Genomic DNA, 16,175 nt, shown 5'->3' on the forward strand with positions numbered 1-16,175 from the left:
TGGGTCCCAGATCCCAGGCCTTCTGAATCAGCTAGTCCTGTAGTCTGGTCTTCTTCCACACTTCCTACGTCTAAGATCATACAAATTCGTGTCTCTGAAGTCCTTCTTGACTTGAAGGTCTCTGTTCTGCACAGCCAAAAGCTTACCAAAGGAAAGGATGAGTTTGGACTTCCAGTCCCAGAACCGAGACTGCACTCGGCTCACCTGAACCTCCCTGTAACACGTTACAGGATCGCTCCTCCTCCCTCATGAGACTAACTGCCCAGGTAGTCTCCTCTCACCTCACCTCACCCCTCAGTGCTTCAGAAGGAATTTTCTCCACATTCCCTCATCACTTTCTTCTTGTAGAGTAGGCTTCTAATCAAGCAGAGAGTAGATTTTAACAGCAATACTATTACACTGGTAGGCATATCCTACCAGGCAGGTCCTGGGTGCAGCTCATAGGATGCACAGTTGGGTAGGAATGTTGATTTTTTTTTTCCTCCCTTAGCTGCTTAAATAGCAGCATCCAGCACTGTGAGAGCTAGCCAGCAGAAAGGAAATTCCAGATCAGATCCAACTTGATTTCTCAATGTCTTATAACCTAAATGGGTGGTGTCTTCAACTACAGGTCTTACAAACTCATTCTAGTGGGCAACCAAGAGCATTGGCAATCAATCACCTATAATATTGTGGGTCATGGAGGCTCTAGAAGGTCCTAGAACATAGAGAGTATCAGGGAAAATCCTAGTTTCCCAGGATAAAATCTCACATGTGATGAGATGACAGTAAGAGGGCATTTTTGTCTTGTCTCTTTATGATAAAGAAGGAAAGAGACAAAAAATGAAGAAAGAATCAAAGTCTGTAGTAGGTTGGAAGACTGAGAGATGGTTGGCAAGCATCAAGGCCTTTTACAGTGCAAACCAAAAGATTCTGTAAGCCAAGGAGAAGCCCTCCATGGAACACCGGAGGAAGATCTGGATCTGATTCCACTGAATCTGAGGGACTCTGAGAACAAATGGTAGTCATGAGCAGAAACCTAGATGCAGACAAATGTTTGAGTTTCTGTGACAAGATTCTATAAATATAGCTTGGAAACCACAACATTCTGGCAGCGATTTCTAATCTATGATCTTCATTGAGAACTGCCCAGCTGTGATGCAGGTGAGCCCACAGGCTAACAAACATTTATTAAGGTGTTCTCTTGAACCCCGTGTCCTTTCCCATTATGAGCAAAGGTTCAGAGAGTTAAGACCAACCCAAAGCTACATAGTCTATCAGGAAACCAAGGACAGATTCAAGGGGACACCCTACTTCTTACTTTTATCAAAGAAAGAGCTTAAACAGCACAATGGACAAGGGGGGATGGTGATAAATTCAGACCCTGACTCTACCTCATTAGCACAAGACCTTGAAAAATCAGCACGCCTCTGTGACAGTAGTTTCCTCAGCTACTAATACCTACTCCAGAAGCTTCTTGGGGATTAAGTACAGTCTAAGGGCTCTGGCATTGCACTTGGGTAGGTGATCAAGGAAGTATCCTTTTCTTAGGAAATGGAGTTGAGAAATGTAGAAGAGGTGAAAAGGGCAAGCGCAGATGTAAACAGGAAAGAAGAATCATCCGGCCCCCACTGGGTCACTCCGTGGATTCCTAGTCTTGTGCTTTCGCTCACTGTGTCTCCTGCACCATGAGTGTCTGCTCAGGAGGACTTGAAGCTTTGGGTATCTCTGGCTTTGTTCAACTCAATAGATCGATTTGGGTGGCTTAGTTCTGTTTCAGCTCCCATAAGGGCAGCCTTTGCTTACCTCCACTTGACTAAGGCAACTGGTCTCCCCACAGGAAGTCAAGACTATTTACACTAAAGTATTCCACTAGAACCAGCAGCAAAGGGTGTTTCTGCTCTTGTCTAATGGGACAGTCTGGGGCTAGCTCACAGCACAGCTGGGATTGTTTAATCTGAGAAGTTCAGTACAACTGACCATCGGAGAGACAGTAAACACTGTGGAAAACGCTAAGTTCCAGAAGCAGCACCAGGAGGTTTCCTGGAGGAGGAGGGAGAAAGCAGGGCCACAGATATGGCGCCGGTCCCTCTTTCTCCAAGACTTCAGAGCACACAGGTTGTAAGTGACCATCTTGCCAGCCCACCATTCTAAGTCACTCCACCTTTCGAACTAAAATGTCTCTCAGAGAATCTTAGAGAATATGGCTTCCTTTGGGAGGCCAATAGGACTGTCCTAATGTCTCCATATCTCTTTTTCATCTGTAGAACTGTAATACTATAGGCATCAAGATAACCCATAGACATATTGTTTCTTTGGTTTCTGACACACTCCTCTACCTCCTACATCTGAGAAATACCCCTACCATCATGAATTTTCATGATATGATATATAAACAGAAAAGGCTGGGCGTTTGTATCCTGAACGCTTTGCAGTAGTGACAAATGCCAGTTGGTCACACAGAACAGAAACAAAAGACCTCAGCTTTATCAATTGTATAGAGCTTTTGAACATGAGAGGTTTCTTTCTGGAGCCTGTGTTTGCAGGAAAATCAAGTTTTCCAGTAGCTGGTATGCAGGTGACTCTTTGAAACAGCCCTGAAATATATGTTTTTATTACAATTTTCTTCTTTAATCTGTGAATTTGTACAAAATGCCTAGGAGATAAAATCTAGTAGGTTCTACATGCACAGCCTACAAATAACCCCAAACAGCTTCATTTCCCTCATTCTCCAGTATTTCACTATCCCCTGACATTTATCATTCTAATCCAGGAGAGGACTTCTGGAAGTCACCAGGGTCTTCCAGACTTGCTCAACTCAAACCTTTCTCAACACACTTCCACAACGCTTTATGGCACAAGTCAAATCATATCTTAGGATATTATCTTAGGATATTATCCCCAACCTCACCCCCACCACATTGGGCTTCCTACTGCTACGCCAAGGTCAAATATTCTTCCTGGGTAGCCCACCTAGAATCCATAGATCTGACCCCTGAACACTGCTCTAACCTCTCATCTGTCCCACTCTGTCATCTAGCCACTCTGCTTATTGTTCATCGTTTTAGCACCCACATCTTCTCTTCCCAAGCACTCTCTCTTCTATGACAGCCTAACCTCCACCTTCCTCACCAAGTTATCCCTATGATCTTTCAGAGCTCTGCAGAGCACCACTCCCTAGCTGGTGGAGTCAAGTCCTTCAGTGTTTCTCCTCCACTGAACCTACCAAATTTAACTATAACACTAGCAACTTAGTGTATCTCTCCCCTGAGGGTCCTGGGGCAGGCACAGAGGCCTTGCCTCCTCAGTGCCGCCTCCTCCATTCTCGACAAGTTATCTGCTACACGTTGTCTGATTAATAAGTATTTGTTGACTGGCTAAATGAGATGTTGTTGAAGTTACTTCAGCTTCCTCACTGATAGACAATGGTAACCATTTCAGTGTCGTCCAAGTATTCAGAAGAACTGTCATGGGGGTGGGGCTTTTGCATAGCACACACACAGCATCCTCCCAGCCACAAGATAATGGCTCCTGTCCCTTCCAAGTTCTTGTAGTCCTTGCTGTCTGGTCATGCCCAGCTGGGCAGCTTCCCCTCCCACCCACAGATCTATGTTTATGAAGCTCTTCCGGACGGACAGATGGACGAGCCAATGGACATTCAGGATACTTCATGAAAACTGCACTGACAGATAATCAAAAAGAGACCTGGAGGACACGTGAGAGTACAAAGTCAGACAGCAGGGAGAAAGCGCCATGGAAACCTCCTTGGAGCACGGTCCCAATACTAAAACGCCAAAGGATAATCTGGAATTATTAAAAGCAGAGGAAGGAGAGGAGCAGAAGGAAGACTAAGGAGGGAAATACGCAGTAAGAACCAGATCCTGAGCACCATGAGCTCTGGGAGCAGGTGTTTCTGGAAAGTGGAACATTCTGAAATATGGCAGACTTTAAAGGAAAACAGCCCCAATGGGATACAGGAAACAGGGTGGTCGTTCTCAGCAAGGAGAGAAGGAGGTGAGATCTGTGCTGATTCTCAAATGCAAGCTGAGATTTTTGTCAGCTAAGGATGTGACAGTGATATTCAGAGCCAGCTGGGCGGTCTGGGCTGTAGCAGAAAATGTAGCAGGAATTTAGGGACCTGGGTGTCCCTCATGAAGCTGGAGGGGGTGTGCTGTACAGTCCTGGACATGAAAGATCCAGGTGTTTCTAGTCTCTAAGTTCCCATCCTGTGGATGTTAGGAGCCACTGGAGATGTTTGGGTGAGGAAGCGAAATGATTAGAATGGAGCTTCAGAGCCATGGATGGACCCCAGCGAGGGAGACCAGCAACAGCGGTTTGATTCAGAACCCAGAGGAAGCTTCTAGAGGGAGCACTAGAGCCCTGGGAACATGGGAGAAAAAAAAAAGAATGGAGAACAGCTTTTGAGATAACAATGAATCTCCCTCAACATCTGAACTCGGGGTCTCAGATCTGGGGCAAGAACGGAGACAGTTATTGGAGCTATCCCTGGGTCGCTAGCTGCGGTGCCAGACACCTTGCAGCAATCAGATACTTCAAGGACTCTCATTCCCAGGGGAGGTGCACGAAACCCAGCGGGCTGCCACCTGGCCCTGCCTAACAGACTAAGCCTCATGAAATATAGAAAGCTCTGGCTCCCTGGAGAAAAAGCCCCAGTAGCCCCTCACAGCTGTCAGGCCACAGAAGCCAGGAAGCAGGCAGAACAGACCTCAGCACTCACTAAATAAGTCTTAGCCCCTCTGGGCCTCCACCAGCACTGTGTGCTACAGAACAGCTTCAGCCAAGTACGGACGGGGACCCGACCCTCTGCTTGTTGACCTGGATCTATCTACCTTTGAGACTCCACCTAAAAGCCACAAAAATTCTACGAAACCATGTCATGGACTTGTCAGGACAGAGACTGTGCTGCCCAGGAATAAATAGTCCAGTCTTCTAGGGGAGCTTAAATCATACTCTTAGGATATTAGAACTTGTGGGAATCTCGAGACCAGCCCTTTTCATGTATAACAGCAATAATCATGAAAGGGAGGAGAGGAGAAAACTTTCCTGGCTGCTTACACTGATCTCAACACTTTATGCTTGGTCTTTAACAGATTTCCTTAGTTTGGCTACTCCATCATCCCTGCTTTTCAGATGAGTGACAGAAGCACGAAAGAGGTTCATGTGGGCAAGTGGAGAGATAGGTTCAGAGGGAAGAAGATCAAGATTTTGCTGAAGATCACAGCTGTGCCTCAGACATGCACACATGTTCCATAAACTGCTTACTATCCCCTGGAAAATCCCAATAAGCCTTTGCCTAGGAGAGAGCTGTAGGAAAACCAATGGAGGCCTCACAGTGTCTGCAGTAGAAAATCAGTGGAGATTTGGTGCCCAGTTATAAATCAGAGATAGCTATGCCTGATTTTATGATTTGCTGTAGTTATCAAGAACAGGGAAGCAGAGCGGTAAGGGAAATGAAGTTCCTCAAGGCATCCTTCTTTGTAAGGAGATAGAACAGGTAAGGTAGCTCAGGGATGTGTGTGAATCTATAGAGAGTCAGAGAGAGAAAACATTGTGCACTTACCAGTGATCCTGGAGTCTGTAACAAAACAGGCTGAGCAAGCCACAGGGAGCAAGCCAGTGAGCAGCACCCCTCCATGGCCTTTGCATCAGCGCCTGCCTCCAGATTCCTGCCCTCCTTGTTTTTGATAATGAACTGTTATATGGAACCATGAGTGAAATAAACTCTTTTCCTCCTCAAGTGGCTTTTGGTCATGGTGTTTCATCACAGAAACAATAACCCTCACTAAGGCGCACAGTATCAAGCTATCCCTATGGAAGCCATGTCTCCCAGGACCTAATTTGTACAACCACTTATTCTCTATGCGTTCTACACCACCCATTGAAACAAACCACTATGCAGCCTCCACCAAAAGCCTGTGTGGAATCAGGAAATCCATGGCTGCCCCCATGGTGAGTCTTGAAATACAGCCCCCGGTTCTGGGGCAAAGACCACCTACACAGCTGCCCTGTGCCTTGGAAGCTGCACAGGACACACTTAATTGAGCTGGCAATTTTTTCCTGAAGATTATAACTGAGAATTGATGGCCAAAACTTTGAGACCTGAGGTGCACTATTCCCTGCAAAGGGGCTTCCTTGAGCTTTTGAGCTTCCCTGACAAGAGCTCCGTGAACTAAGAATACACATTCAGGGGTTAGACTCCCCAAGTTAATTAGTGTGTGATCTTGGACATCAGGTTTCACTTTTCTATAAGACACAATACATAATTGGTATAAAATGAGAATTCTGTATATACCAATGAGAGGATAGATAGATAGACAAATAAACAGACAGACAGATAGACAGATAGATAGATAGTGCCATGTCTCTTCTGGCAAAAGTACATAAATGAGGGAAGAAGCTAAAGGCCATTTTGCCAGCTCAACTCTAAGTATTCAAAAGCCTTTTCATTTTCAAACTTTAAATGATTACTTTCTAACCTTCCCTGATATAAATATTATCCAAGCGTTCAAATGTTGCTTATCTTTGATTTGCAGAAGAGAGAGACCTTCCCCACTGGGCCCAGATCCCACAGTGCTAAAATTAACCATCACAATGCTCTACGCTAAAGACTTACTGGTTGTAACTGCTCTGAATAGACATAATTCTCAGATAAAGGCCATTAGAGAAAATTGAATAGCTCCAATATGGGGAAATTTTGGATACATTCTCTTTCATAAATCACACTCAGAGGTCACACTGGGCAAGCTATTTCCCTTTCTGAGTCATAATGAAGACCCAAGTTGAAGGGGTCTATATACTCTTGAGAAAGAAGACAGATGAAGAAGAATTTACAGCATCTTATATCTCCATAAATACAACTTGTTCTTTCTTCTCAATCCATGAAGGGATGATAGCACAGCCAGGACACACCAGGTTCCTTGATTGCTTTCCCTACCCAGTCCTCTGCACTGGAGTTGACTAAGTGACCTTGACAGTATAGAACACAGAAGCCACTGAAATCTATGACTGCTCCCACTTCAACCCCTCTGACCTTTGGGTTTCTTTTTTTTTCATCTGTAAAATCAGAATAGAATGCATTCTGTGATGTCAGACTACTGTAAGAGCGTAGTGCCTGCAGAAGCTAATAGCACTTCAGAAGCTAATAACAATCTAAGAATCTATCCTGACCCCAAAAGCCAGTTCGTGAGATACTACATGAGAAGTTTCATGGCATCCCTCCATGTGCCAAATTTCTTACCAAGATGTCAAAGATATGCTCTCCCCAAAAATTCATTCTCAACACACTATTGGCATTGCTATAATGTACATAGTCGAAGAAGCCTCTAAGATTGGAGGAGGGGATGTCAGATACACTGTCTATATCTGCCTACTGCAGTTAGCTATGTAGACAGCGAGACTGAAGGCCAGAATTTTGTAGAATGCTGCATTAACAAGGCCCGATGCTATTCCTAGCACACCACATGTTACAGTGACACTTGAACAGTGCCTACAGCAGGGCGGGAGCTCAGTCAACATGAAGGTGGGCTTGAATAAAGTACCAACACTCTGGGGCTTTGAATCTGTCTCCAAGATGCCCCTCTCTGCCTCCACACTTCTGTTCATGATAACAGTCGCTACTGCTACAGCCGTGCGATTCTAATGTGCAGTCTCTCGGACTCTAACAATGGCACCTTGGCTTTGTCGTAGTTTAACTGGAGCTATCATTCCTTTTTACCAAGCATGTGGTGTCTTTCATTCCATCACACCTTTAATTCAATGAATTGTGATATCTGTCACTTAGCTATGTACTAAAAACTTCTCTGTTTCAAATAAATAAACACATTTATACCCCCTAACATACAAAACAATCAATCCCACTGTTATGCCTGAAATAAAACAAGGAAATTCCTTGATTTGTTAGCTTACATGGTTAAAAAGTCGAGTAGGGATAAGAACACTAAATTTTCTGCCAAGCCTCCATGGCATATTACTGTTTTTCTTTTCTTTTTTTTTTTTTTTTTCTCATTTAGTTATTTTATTCACTTTACATCCTTGTAGCCCATTCCCTCTGCCTCTCAGAGCCCCAGCTGTCTCTCCCTTCCCTTTCCCCCCTCCCCCTCCCTCTTCCATCCACCCAGCTCATCAAGTTGCATTAGGACTTCCCCTGTGGCCTGTCAAGGCAGTCCCGCCAGGGGAACATGTCACTGTTTTTCAGCAGCTAATGTTTAGTTGGCAATGGAGCCTAGCTAGCTAGCTATTTATTCACCTATCTATTTATCTTTCTATTTGTTTATTTATTATTTTGGAACCCCTTTCTTACACAGAAAACTAACATTATGTTTTTAATTCCAGTAAAGTGATAGATCAGATAGCCTAAATACTTCTCCATGAAAACTGCTTTAAATATAAAGATATTTATAAGCATCAGTCACTACTCTTATTTCTGTGACAAAATAGCTAACAAAAACAACGTAAGGAATGAAAGGGTTGATCCTGTCTTCTGGATGGATGGGGCAGCCCATCATGGTAGGAAGCCCCAGCTGCAGGAGGGAAAAGCACGTTGCGTCCACAATCAGGAAGCAGAGCGACGAATGCTCAGCTGGCTTCCTCCTTCTTCCCCCTTTTATTTAGGCTCAGACCCTAGACCAAAGGATGGCACCACCTACATTCAGGGTATGTCTTGCCCCTCAGTTAAACCACTTTGGAAATACAAGCTCTAAGGTGTGTCTCACAGGTGCTTCTAAATCCAATGAAGATGAACCACTTTATGGTCTTAAAAATATATCACTGAGCTGGCCAAAAAAAGGAATAAATTTGGAGAGGCCAAATAGGATGAGGTATGGAAGGGATTTTCCACTGATAACACCTGTGACATGTTTCGTCCATCAAACATTTGTTTCTTTTGTGTGTAGGGCAAGGGAGATAGGTGCCAAAGCCTAGGGATTCCCCAAGAGAAAGAATCAAATACACATCCAGAAAGAATAAACTCAATGCACAGAAAAATGAGAAACCAACCTTCTCTGCAAAGTGTCAGCTATAAAATCTGAGAATTAATCACCATGCCATGACCCTCTAGAGGCCATTGGTTGGGTTTGCATCACTTGTTAGGGGATTGATGGCAGAGCTCAACTACAAAATTTCATTCCAAGAAACAAAATAGAGTTCTTGGAAGCAGATTCAAGAAACAAAGGCTACAAATTATAGTCCTGCAACTCCAAGAAATAACCAAAAAGAATTAAAAGATGTAATTGTGTGTCAAATGACAGAACAAAAGGAGTTATCCAAAGTGAAGCTCAGAGGACACAGATACCTTTAAAAATGAGAAAGCTGTAGCTGGTTCTTTGATCACCTCCCCCTGGGGGAGCAGCCTTACCAGGCCACAAAGGAAAACAATGCAGCCAGTCGTGATAAGACTTGATAGACTAGGGTCAGATAGAAGGGGAGGAAGACCTCCCCTATCAGTGGACTTGGGGAGGGGCATGGGAGGATATGAGGGAGGGGGTGAGGGAGGAGGCTACAGTGAATAAACTGTAATTTATAAAACTATAAACTTTTAAAAAGTAAAAAAAAAAAAAGAGAAAACTAAGGCTAAGAGTGAAGAGTGACATAGTCTAATGAACCATTCCAAAAAAGATAAGAGAGCTTGTGTATAAAGTACAATTCAAACAGACTAGCTTTCAAATCCAGAAATAACAATGAGTAACAAACAAAATAAATACAAAAGATGCTCATATCTTGGAAAATTAAAAAGACTAAAGAACACCAAAGACAAAGGATTTTGGAAATGCCCAAAGGTAAGCAGAATGGTTAGGATGCTGGAAGTATCCAGAGAAAAACAGGAGTTAAATGAACATAACTGCTAAGTATCAATCACAAGACAGAAGGCAGCGAGGAAAGCACCTGGCTTGGGGGAAGGGCTGTCCTGGAGTTCTGTATCCAGAGGAACCTGCTTTTAGACAGTGGAAAAGCAAAGAGTCTCGCAAGAAAGAAAATTCTGAAGGCATTCAGAAGGAATGGAATATTACCTGGGGAGGTTGAGACACAAAAATGTATGATTGTGCCACTTAGTTGAAACTGTGAATAATTCAAACAAGCATTGACTATAATAACAAATATAATAATTGTTCTGTGGGATAAGAGGAAACTGAGTCTAAAATGTTGTACATGAATTCAGAAAGGAATGATTAAAGTAAGTTAAAATGCAGTAAGCTTCTAGTTGCAGAGGAAGGAAAATAATGATGTGAAATAACTTTAAATTTGTTAGTTTTTATCATTTGTGTAATATAGAGGTAACTAAGTAAAAGAAGAGAGAGAGGAGGGAAGATATTCCCTTTGAAATATGTAGAGGGGAAACAAATCAATAATAAAAATTCAGTCTAAAAGAAGAAATGAGCTGGACCTGTTGAAATCACACATGTGATTTCAACCCCCAAGAGCCAGGGACAAGACAAGCCCCCAAACATTTGAACCCACCAGAGCTACACAGTCTCAGAAGAAGAAGAAAAACAGACCGATAGAAGAGAACACCTGATGTCAAGCTCTGGACTCCCCAGGTGTATACAGGAGCATTTGTACCTGCATACACACATATATCACACACAATACGTTTAAAGAGAAAAGAAGAGCACAAGCATGAAGATATACAGACCAATCCTTTACATAACAGAAAAGAAAATATGCTAAAATAGACAACAAAACCCAACATCAATGGAAAAGATAGTACAGCCCGGCCATATTAGGTTTAGCTTTAAAATATGTAATAATTTTAACATTATAATAAAGCTCACCACATTTACAAAGCAGAAAAGAACACGACTATTATCAATAGACAGAAATAATTTGATAAAATTCAATAGTAACTTAGAAAAAGAACACTTTGATCAAACTAGGAATAGAAGGGACTTTCCTTAGACTTATCAGTGGACATCTACGTGAAAACAGTATCATAAATACCATGCTTAACTACCCATTGAAAGCAGGTCTGATAAGAGCAGATGCCCAATTTTCACCACTTTGATTCATTATTACCATAGAATCTGATCTGGGATAAAAAGAAAAGCATATGTGAGAAATGTCAGAATCAAAACTGCCATTATGTAGCACACAGCCACAGAGGGAGTAGAGGTTAAAACTCACCTGCTTTGTTCACCATGTCACACACCTACATATGTAAAGCTGTGATTACTTGTCAAGCCAAGAACCCATGCATCTCTGTACACCCAGACACTATACCTCTGCATAGCTGTATTCTTCTAAGAATACAGCTATGAGTTTGCTACTCATTGTCCTTAGTATAAAAGCCAATAGTGTCTACAGATGAGTATTTCCTAAGTTATAAAGGAACTTAGAAAGTTGTTGATGAATAAATATATAAATTTCAGGTGTAGTCCCAATCAACAGCATATGAATGAGGGAGCGGGGAAAGAGGCAGAAGAAGAAAGACCTTTACAAAGAACAATAAAATATATAAGGAAAATGAAAGTGATCCTTCTGTGCAAGCCCTTAATTAAGAAAATTGTAAAACACTACTAAAAAGATATGAAGAAATACCCAGATAAATCAAGAGATCATTCAGATATCTGAAACAGCATGCAAATGATGAGAAGTGTCAATCTACACTTAAAAATCTATTGTATAAATTCAGTGGGAATTACAGTTAAACCCCAACAGAATTTTTCCTTAGAGTTTGACACTCTGAATCTAAATGCATAGCCAAGATATGTTGAAAACGGTACTTTTCCTATCCTATAAGATTTTTTTAACCAGTAAATACAAAGAAATATTGATCCTGAAATGAATTTATTAGGTTGAATAATCATTCCAAGATTTACCTAAAGAATATTAAAACTTGACTATTAATGGTGATAAGAAGACAGAAGATGATAGATTCAGAACTCACACATCTTCCAAACAAAAACAGAAAGTGAGTGGAAATGGGGAGACGAAGTCTCCACTGTTACTCCTGCCTGCCCTCGCACTGCTGCCCCTGAGCCCCACTTCAGCCCTGAGTCAGAGAAACTGAGTCAGAGGGCTGATTTTGGAGCCTTATCTATAGTCATCTTCAGCACCAAGAATATGAAAACTGTCTATACTTAAAGGGGCTTTTGGTCCTGAGACATCAAGGGAACACACAAGTAGGTCTATACAGTTGCCAGAGACCAAGCAATGAACCTAACCCAACCCCTACACAGACACATTTCAAGTGCCTGCTGGGTCTCCTGGTGCTTCTCTCCCTCTGAATGGGAAGGTTTTTCTTGTAGTGCTACCAGGCAACTTCACAGCAAAAGATATGAGACTTTGCAATTGGCTGTGAATGAAAACTGTCAAAAGCTGCTCTTAAAGAAATGAATGGAGAGGACCTAAAACCCCAGCTCACATATAGCCCATAGACTCAGTATCCAAATGGCGTCCATAGTAAGGGGAGCAGGAGCTTTCTCTGGCATGAATTGAGTGACAGGCTCTCTGATCACCTCCTCCTGGTGGGTGCACCCTTGCCAGGCCATAGAGGGAAACAATGCAGCCAGTCCTGATGAGACCTGATTGGCTAGGGTCAGATAGAAGGGGAGGAGGACCTCCCCTAACAGTGGACTAGGTGAGGGGCATAGGGGGAGAAGAAGGAGGAAGGGTGAGATTGGAAGGAGATGGGAGGGGCAGGGAAGGGAGCCACGGGGGAGGGGGGCACAGCCGGGATACAAATTGAATAAATTGTAATAAATGATAATAAAAAAGAAAACAAAACAAAGAAACAAACAAAACAAGCTACATGAATCCATAAAGCCCCATCCCTAGGTCTTTGTAGTCAATGATGTCTGAGAGCAGTCTCAAGCCCATCTTAGTCAAGGGCAAGAGAGAGACACAATACAGCATCCTCTCTGCCTCAATCCCCAGTTTTATGCTAAAGATGAAGATGAATTGCCCTTTCCATAGGATTTTCTCTCCCACTGGCAGAGATATGCAAATGCATAATTAGGTAAAGCACAGTAGTTGCCGAAGCGTGAGTCTGATGAGATGCTTCGCTTTTTTTGCCATGAGTGGGCACTCTACATACAGACATCCTGGCAGGAATGTAGATATTCTAAAGAGAGTCATCGCGCGCACTCCTCTGTTTGTCTATCAGACTACTGAAACAATTGCTCCAAGAAACTGGAATTCCTCCAAGAGCTAGGAGAAGAAACAGATGAAGCCTGTGCTGGCCAGGAGAGGTTGCCTCCAGAAAGAGCTTACACAGTTCTGACAACTGGTCATTCTCTCTAGCAGGAGGGGCTGGAACTGGGACGGTGAAAATGGCAGGACTACGCCTTGACCAGGGCTAGTCATGCTGCCAGTTCCCTTCTATTTAAATCTAGTCCTCAGGTCAGGACCCCAAAGATGGACTTGGGGAGGTCCCTGGCCTTCTTTATTTGTTCCTCTTCCCAATGTGACCGTGCTGGGCTATCTTTCCCTGCTTTTCACTGTTACTAGTCCCTTTAATCGAAGCCTATTTGGATAGATGGCAGTGCCTAGATTGTTGGTGCTACCAGAGCCCAGACTCTAGCCTTACAACCCCCATGAGATATAATGGTTTAGGGCCATGTATGCCTCTTCTCTAGGCCTCCAGTTTCCCATCTGTAAGAAGGGGGGCCTGGGGCTGATGAGTGCCTGCGGCACATCTACTGTCTCTACAGTGCAATGCCCCCCACTGGAGGCTTGTGAAAATCACTCACAACCAGAGACTAGACCCCAGTCTTTCCCCTCCAGCTTACTCTGCCAAGAAGCCAGGCCACTCTATGTTCTTTGTTCAAAGGTGGCTTCAAGTGACAAAGGACATCCGGGGTTTATTCCAATGATAGATGTTCGTTTCTCTTGTTGGCCGTGTTAGCCACTGGAGCCCCGACATAACTGCTTCCCCAGCTATCGTGCCTCTAGGGACCACCCCGACAGCATTCCTGCAGCCTATACTCTGGGGGTCCTCACTCAAGATGACGATCTTGCTGGCTCCCAGCAAGCCTAACCTGCTTGAGATGATGTCAGCCTCAGTCTCTTTTAACACAGTTTTCAGTGTAACACCCTCCTGCGAACTTGCTCTACTCCCCTCAGCCCACGCCTCCAGGCAGACCTAAGCTCTGCATCCTACCCACAGCTGTCAGACCTTGGCCCCAGCTCACCCCACATCTTTTTGTACTGCTGTCATGTACTCCCTTAGGTTTCAGCCTCAAGAACGCCACCCCATTGTCCTCAGGACTAGCCAGTCCACCCCATCAGTCAATATTTGGTTTAAATGTGGCCATAATTTGATGCTCACTCTGGCCTCCACAAGAGGGTTATAAGACTGCAGTGTTGGCTCTATTTATGCTGGGTTTGCTGAGGGTGCTTGGCTTCCTGACTGTCCAGTGACCTCCTGTAGTACACTTTGTCTCCCTGTTAGGGCCAAAGTCCCACAAAGATATGCCCATGACAGCCAGTATCTTGCATGTCTTAGAAACCAGCAGGCCTGGGGCTGGAGAGATGGCTCAGTCATTTAGAGAATTTGTTGGTCCTTCAGAGGACCTCAGTTTGGTTCCCAGCATCCATATCAGGCAGTTCACAACTGCCTGTAACTCCAGCTCCAGGGCATTTGACATCTCTGTCTCTTCCAGCACCTGCACTCACTCACATGCACATAGCCATATGCAGAGACATAGCTTATAAATAATTATAATTAATTAAAATTAAAATTGGAAAATGCATGAGGCATGGCAGAGAAATCCTGTGGAAAGAATGAACGGTCGGTGATGGCCATCCCCTGTCTCTTGAGTTACTAAAAGAAACTCTCTCTTCTGTACCTTCCCCTTCTACAATCTATTATTCTCTTTATATCAACCTAAGCATGACAACACGCTCTTCAATCCTTCCCAAGTCCCTGCTGTCATTCAGATTGCTGTTTGAATGGCGTACAGGGAACTTCTGGGTCTGGTTACCATTTCTGTACTGACCTCTCGCCTGTGGACTCTGTCCTCACTCACTCCATTCCTACTGACCTTCCCCACACATGCCTTTGGGCCTTCACCCTTGCCTTTTGGGTTTACCTTTCCTCTCCAAAATGCTCCCATAGCTTGTGTCTTTTCCTCCTCCAGGCCTCTGCTTGATCTCAGCCAAAAGACTGAAAAGAGAGTGACCTCTGCTTAAACGTGTGCTTATCCAAACCTTCCCCACTCTTGGTGCTCCTTCACCACCTCTTATATTTCTACCTGGTACTGTGAACTGTGTTTGCATCCTGCATTCGACCTGCCAGCTGTCCTCCCAAACCAAAACGCAAATCCTGTAAGGACTTGACACTGGCTTTGCCCACTCTCGCTTCTTGGGTGTCTAGAGCAATGCACAACCCACAGCAGATGCTAAGCAGATGCTTGACTAGATGGGAGAGTGAGTAAATGAGTAAATGAGTCTGTAACTTAGACCCTTGGCACCCTTGGCATTGCTCCAAGATGTTGCTATCTGATGGGTCTGCTATTGTCCTCTCCTGCTCAGTTCCGACCCTGTCTGCTACAGCAGATGGGCAGCACCCATTTGGAGAGTAAATTCACTTTGTAAATGACAGTCCTCAGAAAACTGAAAGGACAGCATGTGTAGAGGGCAGCCAGAGTTATCACCGCTGGTTTCTAAACGCTGTATTTTAAGGCACACCTCCAGCATCTTGGCAAATTCTGTAGGATTGAAGGGCAATTGATGTTTAAAAAAGTAAAAATAAAAATAGGGTGCCCCAGAGGCAGCTGTTCGCCTTTCTCTCTGGAGCCTGACTGAGACCTGGCCTTCTCTGCAGAACCCTGCAACTACTTTGCATATACCTAGTTACCAGTTTGAGCAACCAGTTCCCTAAGCCATCACAGAAGGGAGTTCAGCAAAGTGGAGAACAAGAAGAGAGCCAGGAGAGGGAACCAAGGAAAGAGAGTCGGTCAGCAGGAAAAGAGACAGAGAAAAAAACTGCCACGCTGATAAACAGTACTTAGTAAGCGTGGTGCAAGCCTCCCCACCCCCACCCCCACCCCACTGCTGGCTCCTTACCTGAGCCTCTGGGCTGCGAGGACAATGGGTTAAAGTAATGTAAGAGAGGAGGAGATCCTCAGCTGTGAGCGTTGCCTATAAATCCACCCAACATCGATTCTTGCTTGCAGATGAGTGGGTAGGTGGCAGATGGGTGGGTGGGGAAGTGACCAAAAGAAGAGGAAATAGATTGATGA

General features: G+C 44.0%; 1 protein-coding gene across 4 annotated transcripts in view; it reads right to left on the reverse strand.

Annotated features, from left to right (window-relative positions):
• Positions 1 to 16,175, reverse strand: part of Insc (INSC spindle orientation adaptor protein) — a 104,749-nt gene that overhangs the window by 79,722 nt on the left and 8,852 nt on the right. The window lies entirely within an intron of this gene.

This window comes from Meriones unguiculatus, chromosome 14, assembly GCF_030254825.1.
Source record: "Meriones unguiculatus strain TT.TT164.6M chromosome 14, Bangor_MerUng_6.1, whole genome shotgun sequence".
NCBI lineage: Eukaryota > Metazoa > Chordata > Mammalia > Rodentia > Muridae > Meriones > Meriones unguiculatus.